Raw genomic sequence first — 13,643 nt, 5'->3', positions numbered from 1 at the left:
GAGGACAGCGGGCCATTCTGGGAGAGGAAGGTAAGCAGGAGATATCTGTGATACTAGTGTGTGGGGACCGCGGGCCATTCCGTGAGAGAAGGGTAAGTAGGAGATACCGTGATACAAGTGTATGGGGACAGCGGGACATCCCGGGAGAGAAAGGTCTGCAGGAGATATCTGTGATACTAGTGTATGGGGACAGCTAGCCACATCGGGAAAGAAAGGTAAGCAGGAGATATCTGTGATACTAGTGTATGGGGACAGCGGGCCATTCCGGGAGAGAAAGGTAAGCAGGTGATATCTGTGATACTACTGTATGGGGACAGCGGGTCTTTCCGGGAGAGGAAGGTAAGCAGGAGATATCTGTGATACTAGTGTATGGGGACAGCAGGCCATTCCTGGAGAGGAAGGTAAGTAGGAGATATCTGTGATACTAGTGTATGGGGAAAGGTGGCCATTCTGGGAGAGAAAGGGAAGCAGGAGATATCTGTGATACTAGTGTATGAGGACAGCGGGCCATTCTGGGAGAGGAAGGTAAGCAGGAGATATCTGTGAAACTAGTGTACGAGGACAGCGAGCCATTCCGGGAGAGAAAGGTAAGCAGGAGATATCTGTGATACTAATGTATGGGGACAGCAGCCATTCCGGGAGAGAATGGTAAGCAGGAGATATCTGTGATACTAGTGTATGGGGACAGCTAGCCACATCGGGAAAGAAAGGTAAGCAGGAGATATCTGTGATACTAGTGTATGGAGACAGCGGGCCATTCCGGGAGAGAAAGGTAAGCAGGAGATATCTGTGATATTAGCGTATGGGGACAGCGGGTCTTTCTGGGAGAGAAAGGTAAGCAGGTGATATCTGTGATACTAGTGTATGGGGACAGCGACCATTCCGGGAGAGGAAGGTAAGCAGGAGATATCTGTGATACTAGTGTATGGGGACAGAGGGCCATTCCGGGAGAGGAAGGTAAGCAGGAGATATCTGTGATACTAGTGTATGGGGACAACTGGACATTCCGGGAGAGGAAGGTAAGCAGGAGATATCTGTGATACTAGTGTGTGGGGACAGCAGGCCATTCCGGGAGAGAAGGTTAAGTAGGAGATATCTGTGATACAAGTGTATGGGGACAGCGGTCATTCTGGGAAAGAAAGGTAAGTAGGAGATATCTGTGATACTAGTGTATGGGGACAGCGGGCCATTCTGGGAAAGAAAGGTAAGCAGGAGATATCTGTGATACTAGTGTATGGGGACAGCGGCCATTCAGGGAAAGAAAGGTAAGCAGGAGATATCTGTGATACTAGTGTATGGGGACAGCGGGCCATTCCGGGCGAGAAAGGTAAGCAGGTGATATCTGTGATACTAGTGTATGGGGACAGCGGGTCTTTCCGGGAGAGGAAGGTAAGCAGGAGATATCTGTGATACTAGTGTATGGGGACAGCAGGCCATTCCTGGAGAGGAAGGTAAGTAGGAAATATCTGTGATACTAGTGTATGGGGAAAGGTGGCCATTCTGGGAGAGAAAGGGAAGCAGGAGAAATCTGTGATACTAGTGTATGAGGACAGCGGGCCATTCTGGGAGAGGAAGGTAAGCAGGAGATATCTGTGAAACTAGTGTACGAGGACAGCAAGCCATTCCGGGAGAGAAAGGTAAGCAGGAGATATCTGTGATACTAATGTATGGGGATAGCAGCCATTCCGGGAGAGAATGGTAAGCAGGAGATATCTGTGATACTAGTGTATGGGGACAGCTAGCCACATCGGGAAAGAAAGGTAAGCAGGAGATATCTGTGATACTAGTGTATGGAGACAGCGGGCCATTCCGGGAGAGAAAGGTAAGCAGGAGATATCTGTGATATTAGCGTATGGGGACAGCGGGTCTTTCTGGGAGAGAAAGGTAAGCAGGTGATATCTGTGATACTAGTGTATGGGGACAGCGGCCATTCCGGGAGAGGAAGGTAAGCAGGAGATATCTGTGATACTAGTGTATGGGGACAGAGGGCCATTCCGGGAGAGGAAGGTAAGCAGGAGATATCTGTGATACTAGTGTATGGGGACAACTGGACATTCCGGGAGAGGAAGGTAAGCAGGAGATATCTGTGATACTAGTGTATGGGGACAGAGGGCCATTCCGGGAGAGGAAGGTAAGCAGGAGATATCTGTGATACTAGTGTATGGGGACAACTGGACATTCCGGGAGAGGAAGGTAAGCAGGAGATATCTGTGATACTAGTGTGTGGGGACAACAGGCCATTCCGGGAGAGAAGGTTAAGTAGGAGATATCTGTGATACAAGTGTATGGGGACAGCGGTCATTCTGGGAAAGAAAGGTAAGTAGGAGATATCTGTGATACAAGTGTATGGGGACAGCGGGCCATTCTGGGAAAGAAAGGTAAGCAGGTGATATCTGTGATACTAGTGTATGGGGACAGCGGCCATTCTGGGAAAGAAAGGTAAGCAGGAGATATCTGTGATACTAGTGTATGGGGACAGCGGGACATTCAGGGAGAGGAAGGTAAGCAGGAGATATCTCTGATACTAGTGTATGAGGACAGCGAGCCATTCTGGGAGAGAAAGGTAAGCAGGAGATATCTGTGAAACTAGTGTACGAGGACAGCGAGCCATTCCGGGAGAGAAAGGGAAGCAGGAGATATCTGTGATACTAATGTATGGGGACAGCAGACTTTCCGGGAGAGAATGGTAAGCAGGAGATATCTGTGATACTAGTGTATGGGGACAGCTAGCCACATCGGGTAAGAAAGGTAAGCAGGAGATATCTGTGATACTAGTGTATGGAGACAGCGGGCCATTCTGGGAGAGAAAGGTAAGCAGGAGATATCTGTGATACTAGTGTATGGGGACAGCGGGTCTTTCTGGGAGAGAAAGGTAAACAGGTGATATCTGTGATACTAGTGTATGGGGACAGCGGCCATTCCGGGAGAGGAAGGTAAGCGGGAGATATCTGTGATACTAGTGTATGGGGACAGAGGGCCATTCCGGGAGAGGAAGGTAAGCAGGAGATATCTGTGATACTAGTGTATGGGGACAACTGGACATTCCGGGAGAGGAAGGTAAGCAGGAGATATCTGTGATACTAGTGTGTGGGGACAGCGGGCCATTCCGGGAGAGAAGGTTAAGTAGGAGATATCTGTGATACAAGTGTATGGGGACAGCGGTCATTCTGGGAAAGAAAGGTAAGCAGGAGATATCTGTGATACTAGTGTATGGGGACAGCGGGCCATTCTGGGAAAGAAAGGTAAGCAGGAGATATCTGTGATACTAGTGTATGGGGACAGCTGCCATTCTGGGAAAGAAAGGTAAGCAGGAGATATCTGTGATACTAGTGTATGGGGACAGCGGGATATTCAGGGAGAGGAAGGTAAGCAGGAGATATCTCTGATACTAGTGTATGAGGACAGCGAGCCATTCTGTTAGAGAAAGGTAAGCAGGCGATATCTGTGATACTAGAGTATGGGGACAGTGGCCATTCCGGGAGAGAGGTAAGCAGGAGATATCTGTGATACTACTGTATGGGGACAGCTAGCCACATCGGGAGAGATAGGTAAGCAGGAGATATCTGTGATACTAGTGCATGGGGACAGCAGGCCATTCCGGGAGAGAAAGGTAAGCAGGACATATCTGTGATGCTAGTGTATGGGGACAGCTGGCCATTCCGGGAGAGAAAGGTAAGCAGGACATATCTGTGATACCGGTGTTTGGGGACAGCGGCCATTCTGGGAAAGAAAGGTAAGCAGAAGATATCTGTGATACTAGTGTATGGGGACAGCGGGCCATTCCGGGAGAGAAAGGTAAACAGGAGACATCTGTGAAACTAGTGTATGGGGACAGCGGACATTCTGGGAAAGAAAGGTAAGCAGGAGATATCTGTGAAACTAGTGTATGGGGACAGCGGACATTCTGGGAAAGAAAGGTAAGCAGGAGATATCTGTGATACTAGTGTATGGGGACAGCGGGCCATTCCGGGAGAGAAAGGTAAGCAGGACATATCTGTGATGCTAGTGTATGGGGACAGCGGGCCATTCCGGGAGAGAAAGGTAAGCAGGACATATCTGTGATACCGGTGTATGGGGAAACAGGCCATTCCGGGAGAGAAGGTTAAGTAGGAGATATCTGTGATACAAGTGTATGGGGACAGCGGTCATTCTGGGAAAGAAAGGTAAGTAGGAGATATCTGTGATACAAGTGTATGGGGACAGCGGGCCATTCTGGGAAAGAAAGGTAAGCAGGTGATATCTGTGATACTAGTGTATGGGGACAGCGGCCATTCTGGGAAAGAAAGGTAAGCAGGAGATATCTGTGATACTAGTGTATGGGGACAGCGGGACATTCAGGGAGAGGAAGGTAAGCAGGAGATATCTCTGATACTAGTGTATGAGGACAGCGAGCCATTCTGGGAGAGAAAGGTAAGCAGGAGATATCTGTGAAACTAGTGTACGAGGACAGCGAGCCATTCCGGGAGAGAAAGGTAAGCAGGAGATATCTGTGATACTAATGTATGGGGACAGCAGACTTTCCGGGAGAGAATGGTAAGCAGGAGATATCTGTGATACTAGTGTATGGGGACAGCTAGCCACATCGGGTAAGAAAGGTAAGCAGGAGATATCTGTGATACTAGTGTATGGAGACAGCGGGCCATTCTGGGAGAGAAAGGTAAGCAGGAGATATCTGTGATACTAGTGTATGGGGACAGCGGGTCTTTCTGGGAGAGAAAGGTAAACAGGTGATATCTGTGATACTAGTGTATGGGGACAGCGGCCATTCCGGGAGAGGAAGGTAAGCGGGAGATATCTGTGATACTAGTGTATGGGGACAGAGGGCCATTCCGGGAGAGGAAGGTAAGCAGGAGATATCTGTGATACTAGTGTATGGGGACAACTGGACATTCCGGGAGAGGAAGGTAAGCAGGAGATATCTGTGATACTAGTGTGTGGGGACAGCGGGCCATTCCGGGAGAGAAGGTTAAGTAGGAGATATCTGTGATACAAGTGTATGGGGACAGCGGTCATTCTGGGAAAGAAAGGTAAGCAGGAGATATCTGTGATACTAGTGTATGGGGACAGCGGGCCATTCTGGGAAAGAAAGGTAAGCAGGAGATATCTGTGATACTAGTGTATGGGGACAGCTGCCATTCTGGGAAAGAAAGGTAAGCAGGAGATATCTGTGATACTAGTGTATGGGGACAGCGGGATATTCAGGGAGAGGAAGGTAAGCAGGAGATATCTCTGATACTAGTGTATGAGGACAGCGAGCCATTCTGTTAGAGAAAGGTAAGCAGGCGATATCTGTGATACTAGAGTATGGGGACAGTGGCCATTCCGGGAGAGAGGTAAGCAGGAGATATCTGTGATACTACTGTATGGGGACAGCTAGCCACATCGGGAGAGATAGGTAAGCAGGAGATATCTGTGATACTAGTGCATGGGGACAGCAGGCCATTCCGGGAGAGAAAGGTAAGCAGGACATATCTGTGATGCTAGTGTATGGGGACAGCTGGCCATTCCGGGAGAGAAAGGTAAGCAGGACATATCTGTGATACCGGTGTTTGGGGACAGCGGCCATTCTGGGAAAGAAAGGTAAGCAGAAGATATCTGTGATACTAGTGTATGGGGACAGCGGGCCATTCCGGGAGAGAAAGGTAAACAGGAGACATCTGTGAAACTAGTGTATGGGGACAGCGGACATTCTGGGAAAGAAAGGTAAGCAGGAGATATCTGTGAAACTAGTGTATGGGGACAGCGGACATTCTGGGAAAGAAAGGTAAGCAGGAGATATCTGTGATACTAGTGTATGGGGACAGCGGGCCATTCCGGGAGAGAAAGGTAAGCAGGACATATCTGTGATGCTAGTGTATGGGGACAGCGGGCCATTCCGGGAGAGAAAGGTAAGCAGGACATATCTGTGATACCGGTGTATGGGGACAGCGGCCATTCTGGGAAAGAAAGGTAAGTAGGAGATATCTGTGATACTAGTGTATGGGGACAGCGGGCCATTCCGGGAGAGAAAGGTAAGCAGGAGACATCTGTGAAACTAGTGTATGGGGACAGCGGACCTTCTGGGAAAGAAAGGTAAGCAGGAGATATCTGTGATACTAGTGTATGGGGACAGCGGGCCATTCCGGTAGAGAAAGGTAAGCAGGAGATATCTGTGATACTAGTGTATGGGGACAGCGTGCGATTCCGGGAGAGAAAGGTAAGCAGGAGATATCAGTGATACTAGTGTATGGGGACAGCGGGACATTCCGGGAGAGGAAGGTAAGCAGGAGATATCTGTGATACTAGTGTGTGGGGACCGCGGGCCATTCCGTGAGAGAAGGGTAAGTAGGAGATACCGTGATACTAGTGTATGGGGACAGCGGGACATCCCGGGAGAGAAAGGTCTGCAGGAGATATCTGTGATACTAGTGTATGGGGACAGCGGGCCATTCCGGGAGAGAAAGGTAAGCAGGAGATATCTGTGATACTAGTGTATGGGGACAGCAGGCCTTTCCGGGAGAGAAAGGTAAGCAGGAGATATCAGTGATACTAGTGTATGGGGACAGCGGGACATTCCGGGAGTGGAAGGTAAGCAGGAGATATCTGTGATACTAGTGTGTGGGGACAGCGGGCCATTCCGGGAGAGAGGGGTAAGTAGGAAATATCCATGATACTAGTGTATGGGGACAGCGGGACATCCCGGGAGAGAAAGGTAAGCAGGAGATATCTGTGATACTAGTGTATGGGGACAGCGGGACATTCCGGGTGAGAAAGGTAAGCAGGAGATATCTGTGATACTAGTGTATGGGGACATCGGCCATTCGGGGAGAGAAAGGTAAGCTGGAGATATCTGTGATACTAGTGTATGGGGACAGCGGGCCATTCCGGGAGAGAAAGGTAAGCAGGAGATATCTATGATACTAGTGTATGGGGACAGCGGCCATTCCGGGAGAGGAAGGTTAGCAGGAGATATCTGTGATACTAGTGTGTGGGGACAGCAGGCCATTCCGGGAGAGGAAGGTAAGTAGGAGATATCTGTGATACTAGTGTATGGGGAAAGGTGGCCATTCTGGGAGAGAAAGGGAAGCAGGAGATATCTGTGATACTAGTGTATGAGGACAGCGGGCCATTCTGGGAGAGGAAGGTAAGCAGGATATATCTGTGAAACTAGTGTACGAGGACAGCGAGCCATTCCGGGAGAGAATGGTAAGCAGGAGATATCTATGATACTAGTGTATGGGGACAGCAGCCATTCCGGGAGAGAATGGTAAGCAGGAGATATCTGTGATACTAGTGTATGGGGACAGCTAGCCACAACGGGAAAGAAAGGTAAGCAGGAGATATCTGTGATACTAGTGTATGGGGACAGCGGGCCATTCCGGGAGAGAAAGGTAAGCAGGAGATATTTGTGATACTAGTGTATGGGGACAGCGGGTCTTACCGGGAGAGAAAGGTAAGCAGGTGATATCTGTGATACTAGTGTATGGGGACAGCGGCCATTCCGGGAGAGGAAGGTAAGCAGGAGATATCTGTGATACTAGAGTATGGGGACAGAGGGCCATTCCGGGAGAGGAAGGTAAGCAGGAGATATCTGTGATACTAGTGTATGGGGACAACTGGACATTCCGGTAGAGGAAGGTAAGCAGGAGATATCTGTGATACTAGTGTGTGGGGACAACGGGCCATTCCGGGAGAGAAAGGTAAGCAGGAGATATCTGTGATACTAGTGTATGGGGACATCGGCCATTCGGGGAGAGAAAGGTAAGCTGGAGATATCTGTGATACTAGTGTATGGGGACAGCGGGCCATTCCGGGAGAGAAAGGTAAGCAGGAGATATCTATGATACTAGTGTATGTGGACAGCGGCCATTCCGGGAGAGGAAGGTAAGCAGGAGATATCTGTGATACTAGTGTATGGGGACAGCAGGCCATTCCGGGAGAGGAAGGTAAGTAGGAGATATCTGTGATACTAGTGTATGGGGAAAGGTGGCCATTCTGGGAGAGAAAGGGAAGCAGGAGATATCTGTGATACTAGTATATGAGGACAGCGGGCCATTCTGGGAGAGGAAGGTAAGCAGGAGATATCTGTGAAACTAGTGTACGAGGACAGCGAGCCATTCCGGGAGAGAAAGGTAAGCAGGAGATATCTGTGATACTAGTGTATGGGGACAGCGGGCCATTCTGGGAAAGAAAGGTAAGCAGGAGATATCTGTGATACTAGTGTATGGGGACAGCGGCCATTCTGGGAAAGAAAGGTAAGCAGGAGATATCTGTGATACTAGTGTATGGGGACAGCGGGACATTCAGGGAGAGGAAGGGAAGCAGGAGATATCTGTAATACTAGTGTATGAGGACAGCGAGCCATTCTGGGAGATAAAGGTAAGCAGGAGATATCTGTGATACTAGAGTATGGGGACAGTGGCCATTCCGGGAGAGAAAGGTAAGCAGGAGATATCTGTGATACTACTGTATGGGGACAGCTAGCCACATCGGGAGAGATAGGTAAGCAGGAGATATTTGTGATACTAGTGTATGGGGACAGCGGGCCATTCCGGGAGAGAAAGGTAAGCAGGACAAATCTGTGTTGCTAGTGTATGGGGACAGCGGGCCATTCCGGGAGAGAAAGGTAAGCAGGACATATCTGTGAAACCGGTGTATGGGGATAGCGGCCATTCTGGGAAAGAAAGGTAAGCAGGAGATATCTGTGATACTAGTGTATGGGGACAGCGGGCCATTCCGGGAGAGAAAGGTAAGCAGGAGACATCTGTGAAACTAGTGTATGGGGACAGCGGACATTCTGGGAAAGAAAGGTAAGCAGGAGATATCTGTGATACTAGTGTATGGGGACAGCGGGCCATTCCGGTAGAGAAAGGTAAGCAGGAGATATCTGTGATACTAGTGTATGGGGACAGCGTGCGATTCCGGGAGAGAAAGGTAAGCAGGAGATATCAGAGATACTAGTGTATGGGGACAGCTAGCCACATCGGGAGAGATAGGTAAGCAGGAGATATTTGTGATACTAGTGTATGGGGACAGCGGGCCATTCCGGGAGAGAAAGGTAAGCAGGACATATCTGTGATGCTAGTGTATGGGGACAGCGGGCCATTCCGGGAGAGAAAGGTAAGCAGGACATATCTGTGAAACCGGTGTATGGGGACAGCGGCCATTCTGGGAAAGAAAGGTAAGCAGGAGATATCTGTGATACTAGTGTATGGGGACAGCGGGCCATTCCGGGAGAGAAAGGTAAGCAGGAGACATCTGTGAAACTAGTGTATGGGGACAGCGGACATTCTGGGAAAGAAAGGTAAGCAGGAGATATCTGTGATACTAGTGTATGGGAACAGCGGGCCATTCCGGTAGAGAAAGGTAAGCAGGAGATATCTGTGATACTAGTGTATGGGGACAGCGTGCGATTCCGGGAGAGAAAGGTAAGCAGGAGATGTCAGAGATACTAGTGTATGGGGACAGCGGGACATTCCGGGAGAGGAAGGTAAGCAGGAGATATCTGTGATACTAGTGTGTGGGGACAGCGGGCCATTCCGTGAGAGAAGGGAAAGTAGGAGATATCCGTGATACTAGTGTATGGGGACAGCGGGACATCCCGGGAGAGAATGGTCTGCAGGAGATATCTGTGATACTAGTGTATGGGGACAGCGGGCCATTCCGGGAGAGAAAGGTAAGCAGGAGATATCAGAGATACTAGTGTATGGGGACAGCGGGACATTCCGGGAGAGGAAGGTAAGCAGGAGATATCTGTGATACTAGTGTGTGGGGACAGCGGGCCATTCCGTGAGAGAAGGGTAAGTAGGAGATATCCGTGATACTAGTGTATGGGGACAGCCGGACATCCCGGGAGAGAAAGGTCTGCAGGAGATATCTGTGATACTAGTGTATGGGGACAGCGGGCCATTCCGGGAGAGAAAGGTAAGCAGGAGATATCTGTGATACTAGTGTATGGGGACAGCGGGCCTTTCCGGGAGAGAAAGGTAAGCAGGAGATATCAGTGATACTAGTGTATGGGGACAGCGGGACATTCCGGGAGTGGAAGGTAAGCAGGAGATATCTGTGATACTAGTGTGTGGGGACAGCGGGCCATTCCGGGAGAGAAGGGTAAGTAGGAGATATCCGTGATACTAGTGTATGGGGACAGCGGGACATCCCGGGAGAGAAAGGTAAGCAGGAGATATCTGTGATACTAGTGTATGGGGACAGCGGGACATTCCGGGAGAGAAAGATAAGCAGGAGATATCTGTGATACTAGTGTATGGGGACATCGGCCATTCGGGGAGAGAAAGGTAAGCTGGAGATATCTGTGATACTAGTGTATGGGGACAACGGGCCATTCCGTGAGAGAAAGGTAAGCAGGAGATATCTATGATACTAGTGTATGGGGACAGCGGCCATTCCGGGAGAGGAAGGTAAGCAGGAGATATCTGTGAAACTAGTGTACGAGGACAGCGAGCCATTCCGGGAGAGAAAGGTAAGCAGGAGATATCTGTGATACTAGTGTATGGGGACAGCGGGCCATTCTGGGAAAGAAAGGTAAGCAGGAGATATCTGTGATACTAGTGTATGGGGACAGCGGCCATTCTGGGAAAGAAAGGTAAGCAGGAGATATCTGTGATACTAGTGTATGGGGACAGCGGGACATTCAGGGAGAGGAAGGTAAGCAGGAGATATCTGTGATACTAGTGTATGAGGACAGCGAGCCATTCTGGGAGAGAAACGTAAGCAGGAGATATCTGTGATACTAGAGTATGGGGACAGTGGCCATTCCGGGAGAGAAAGGTAAGCAGGAGATATCTGTGATACTACTGTTTGGGGACAGCTAGCCACATCGGGAGAGATAGGTAAGCAGGAGATATTTGTGATACTAGTGTATGGGGACAGCGGGCCATTCCGGGAGAGAAAGGTAAGCAGGACATATCTGTGATGCTATTGTATGGGGACAGCGGGCCATTCCGGGAGAGAAAGGTAAGCAGGACATATCTGTGAAACCGGTGTATGGGGACAGCGGCCATTCTGGGAAAGAAAGGTAAGCAGGAGATATCTGTGATACTAGTGTATGGGGACAGCGGGCCATTCCGGGAGAGAAAGGTAAGCAGGAGACATCTGTGAAACTAGTGTATGGGGACAGCGGACATTCTGGGAAAGAAAGGTAAGCAGGAGATATCTGTGATACTAGTGTATGGGGACAGCGGGCCATTCCGGTAGAGAAAGGTAAGCAGGAGATATCTGTGATACTAGTGTATGGAAACAGCGTGCGATTCCGGGAGAGAAAGGTAAGCAGGAGATATCAGAGATACTAGTGTATGGGGACAGCGGGACATTCCGGGAGAGGAAGGTAAGCAGGAGATATCTGTGATACTAGTGTATGGGGACAGCGGGACATTCCGGGTGAGAAAGGTAAGCAGGAGATATCTGTGATACTAGTGTATGGGGACATCGGCCATTCGGGGAGAGAAAGGTAAGCTGGAGATATCTGTGATACTAGTGTATGGGGACAGCGGGCCATTCCGGGAGAGAAAGGTAAGCAGGAGATATCTATGATACTAGTGTATGGGGACAGCGGCCATTCCGGGAGAGGAAGGTTAGCAGGAGATATCTGTGATACTAGTGTGTGGGGACAGCAGGCCATTCCGGGAGAGGAAGGTAAGTAGGAGATATCTGTGATACTAGTGTATGGGGAAAGGTGGCCATTCTGGGAGAGAAAGGGAAGCAGGAGATATCTGTGATACTAGTGTATGAGGACAGCGGGCCATTCTGGGAGAGGAAGGTAAGCAGGATATATCTGTGAAACTAGTGTACGAGGACAGCGAGCCATTCCGGGAGAGAATGGTAAGCAGGAGATATCTATGATACTAGTGTATGGGGACAGCAGCCATTCCGGGAGAGAATGGTAAGCAGGAGATATCTGTGATACTAGTGTATGGGGACAGCTAGCCACAACGGGAAAGAAAGGTAAGCAGGAGATATCTGTGATACTAGTGTATGGGGACAGCGGGCCATTCCGGGAGAGAAAGGTAAGCAGGAGATATTTGTGATACTAGTGTATGGGGACAGCGGGTCTTACCGGGAGAGAAAGGTAAGCAGGTGATATCTGTGATACTAGTGTATGGGGACAGCGGCCATTCCGGGAGAGGAAGGTAAGCAGGAGATATCTGTGATACTAGTGTATGGGGACAGAGGGCCATTCCGGGAGAGGAAGGTAAGCAGGAGATATCTGTGATACTAGTGTATGGGGACAACTGGACATTCCGGTAGAGGAAGGTAAGCAGGAGATATCTGTGATACTAGTGTGTGGGGACAGCGGGCCATTCCGGGAGAGAAAGGTAAGCAGGAGATATCTGTGATACTAGTGTATGGGGACATCGGCCATTCGGGGAGAGAAAGGTAAGCTGGAGATATCTGTGATACTAGTGTATGGGGACAGCGGGCCATTCCGGGAGAGAAAGGTAAGCAGGAGATATCTATGATACTAGTGTATGTGGACAGCGGCCATTCCGGGAGAGGAAGGTAAGCAGGAGATATCTGTGATACTAGTGTATGGGGACAGCAGGCCATTCCGGGAGAGGAAGGTAAGTAGGAGATATCTGTGATACTAGTGTATGGGGAAAGGTGGCCATTCTGGGAGAGAAAGGGAAGCAGGAGATATCTGTGATACTAGTATATGAGGACAGCGGGCCATTCTGGGAGAGGAAGGTAAGCAGGAGATATCTGTTAAACTAGTGTACTAGGACAGCGAGCCATTCCGGGAGAGAAAGGTAAGCAGGAGATATCTGTGATACTAGTGTATGGGGACAGCGGGCCATTCTGGGAAAGAAAGGTAAGCAGGAGATATCTGTGATACTAGTGTATGGGGACAGCGGCCATTCTGGGAAAGAAAGGTAAGCAGGAGATATCTGTGATACTAGTGTATGGGGACAGCGGGACATTCAGGGAGAGGAAGGGAAGCAGGAGATATCTGTGATACTAGTGTATGAGGACAGCGAGTCATTCTGGGAGATAAAGGTAAGCAGGAGATATCTGTGATACTAGAGTATGGGGACAGTGGCCATTCCGGGAGAGAAAGGTAAGCAGGAGATATCTGTGATACTACTGTATGGGGACAGCTAGCCACATCGGGAGAGATAGGTAAGCAGGAGATATTTGTGATACTAGTGTATGGGGACAGCGGGCCATTCCGGGAGAGAAAGGTAAGCAGGACATATCTGTGTTGCTAGTGTATGGGGACAGCGGGCCATTCCGGGAGAGAAAGGTAAGCAGGACATATCTGTGAAACCGGTGTATGGGGAGAGCGGCCATTCTGGGAAAGAAAGGTAAGCAGGAGATATCTGTGATACTAGTGTATGGGGACAGCGGGCCATTCCGGGAGAGAAAGGTAAGCAGGAGACATCTGTGAAACTAGTGTATGGGGACAGCGGACATTCTGGGAAAGAAAGGTAAGCAGGAGATATCTGTGATACTAGTGTATGGGGACAGCGGGCCATTCCGGTAGAGAAAGGTAAGCAGGAGATATCTGTGATACTAGTGTATGGGGACAGCGTGCGATTCCGGGAGAGAAAGGTAAGCAGGAGATATCAGAGATACTAGTGTATGGGGACAGCGGGACATTCCGGGAGAGGAAGGTAAGCAGGAGATATCTGTGATACTAGTGTGTGGGG

The sequence above is a fragment of the Taudactylus pleione genome, unplaced genomic scaffold (assembly GCF_031769625.1).
Source record: "Taudactylus pleione unplaced genomic scaffold, aTauple2 ptg001579l, whole genome shotgun sequence".
Lineage (NCBI taxonomy): Eukaryota > Metazoa > Chordata > Amphibia > Anura > Myobatrachidae > Taudactylus > Taudactylus pleione.
This window is presented reverse-complemented; position numbering follows the sequence as displayed.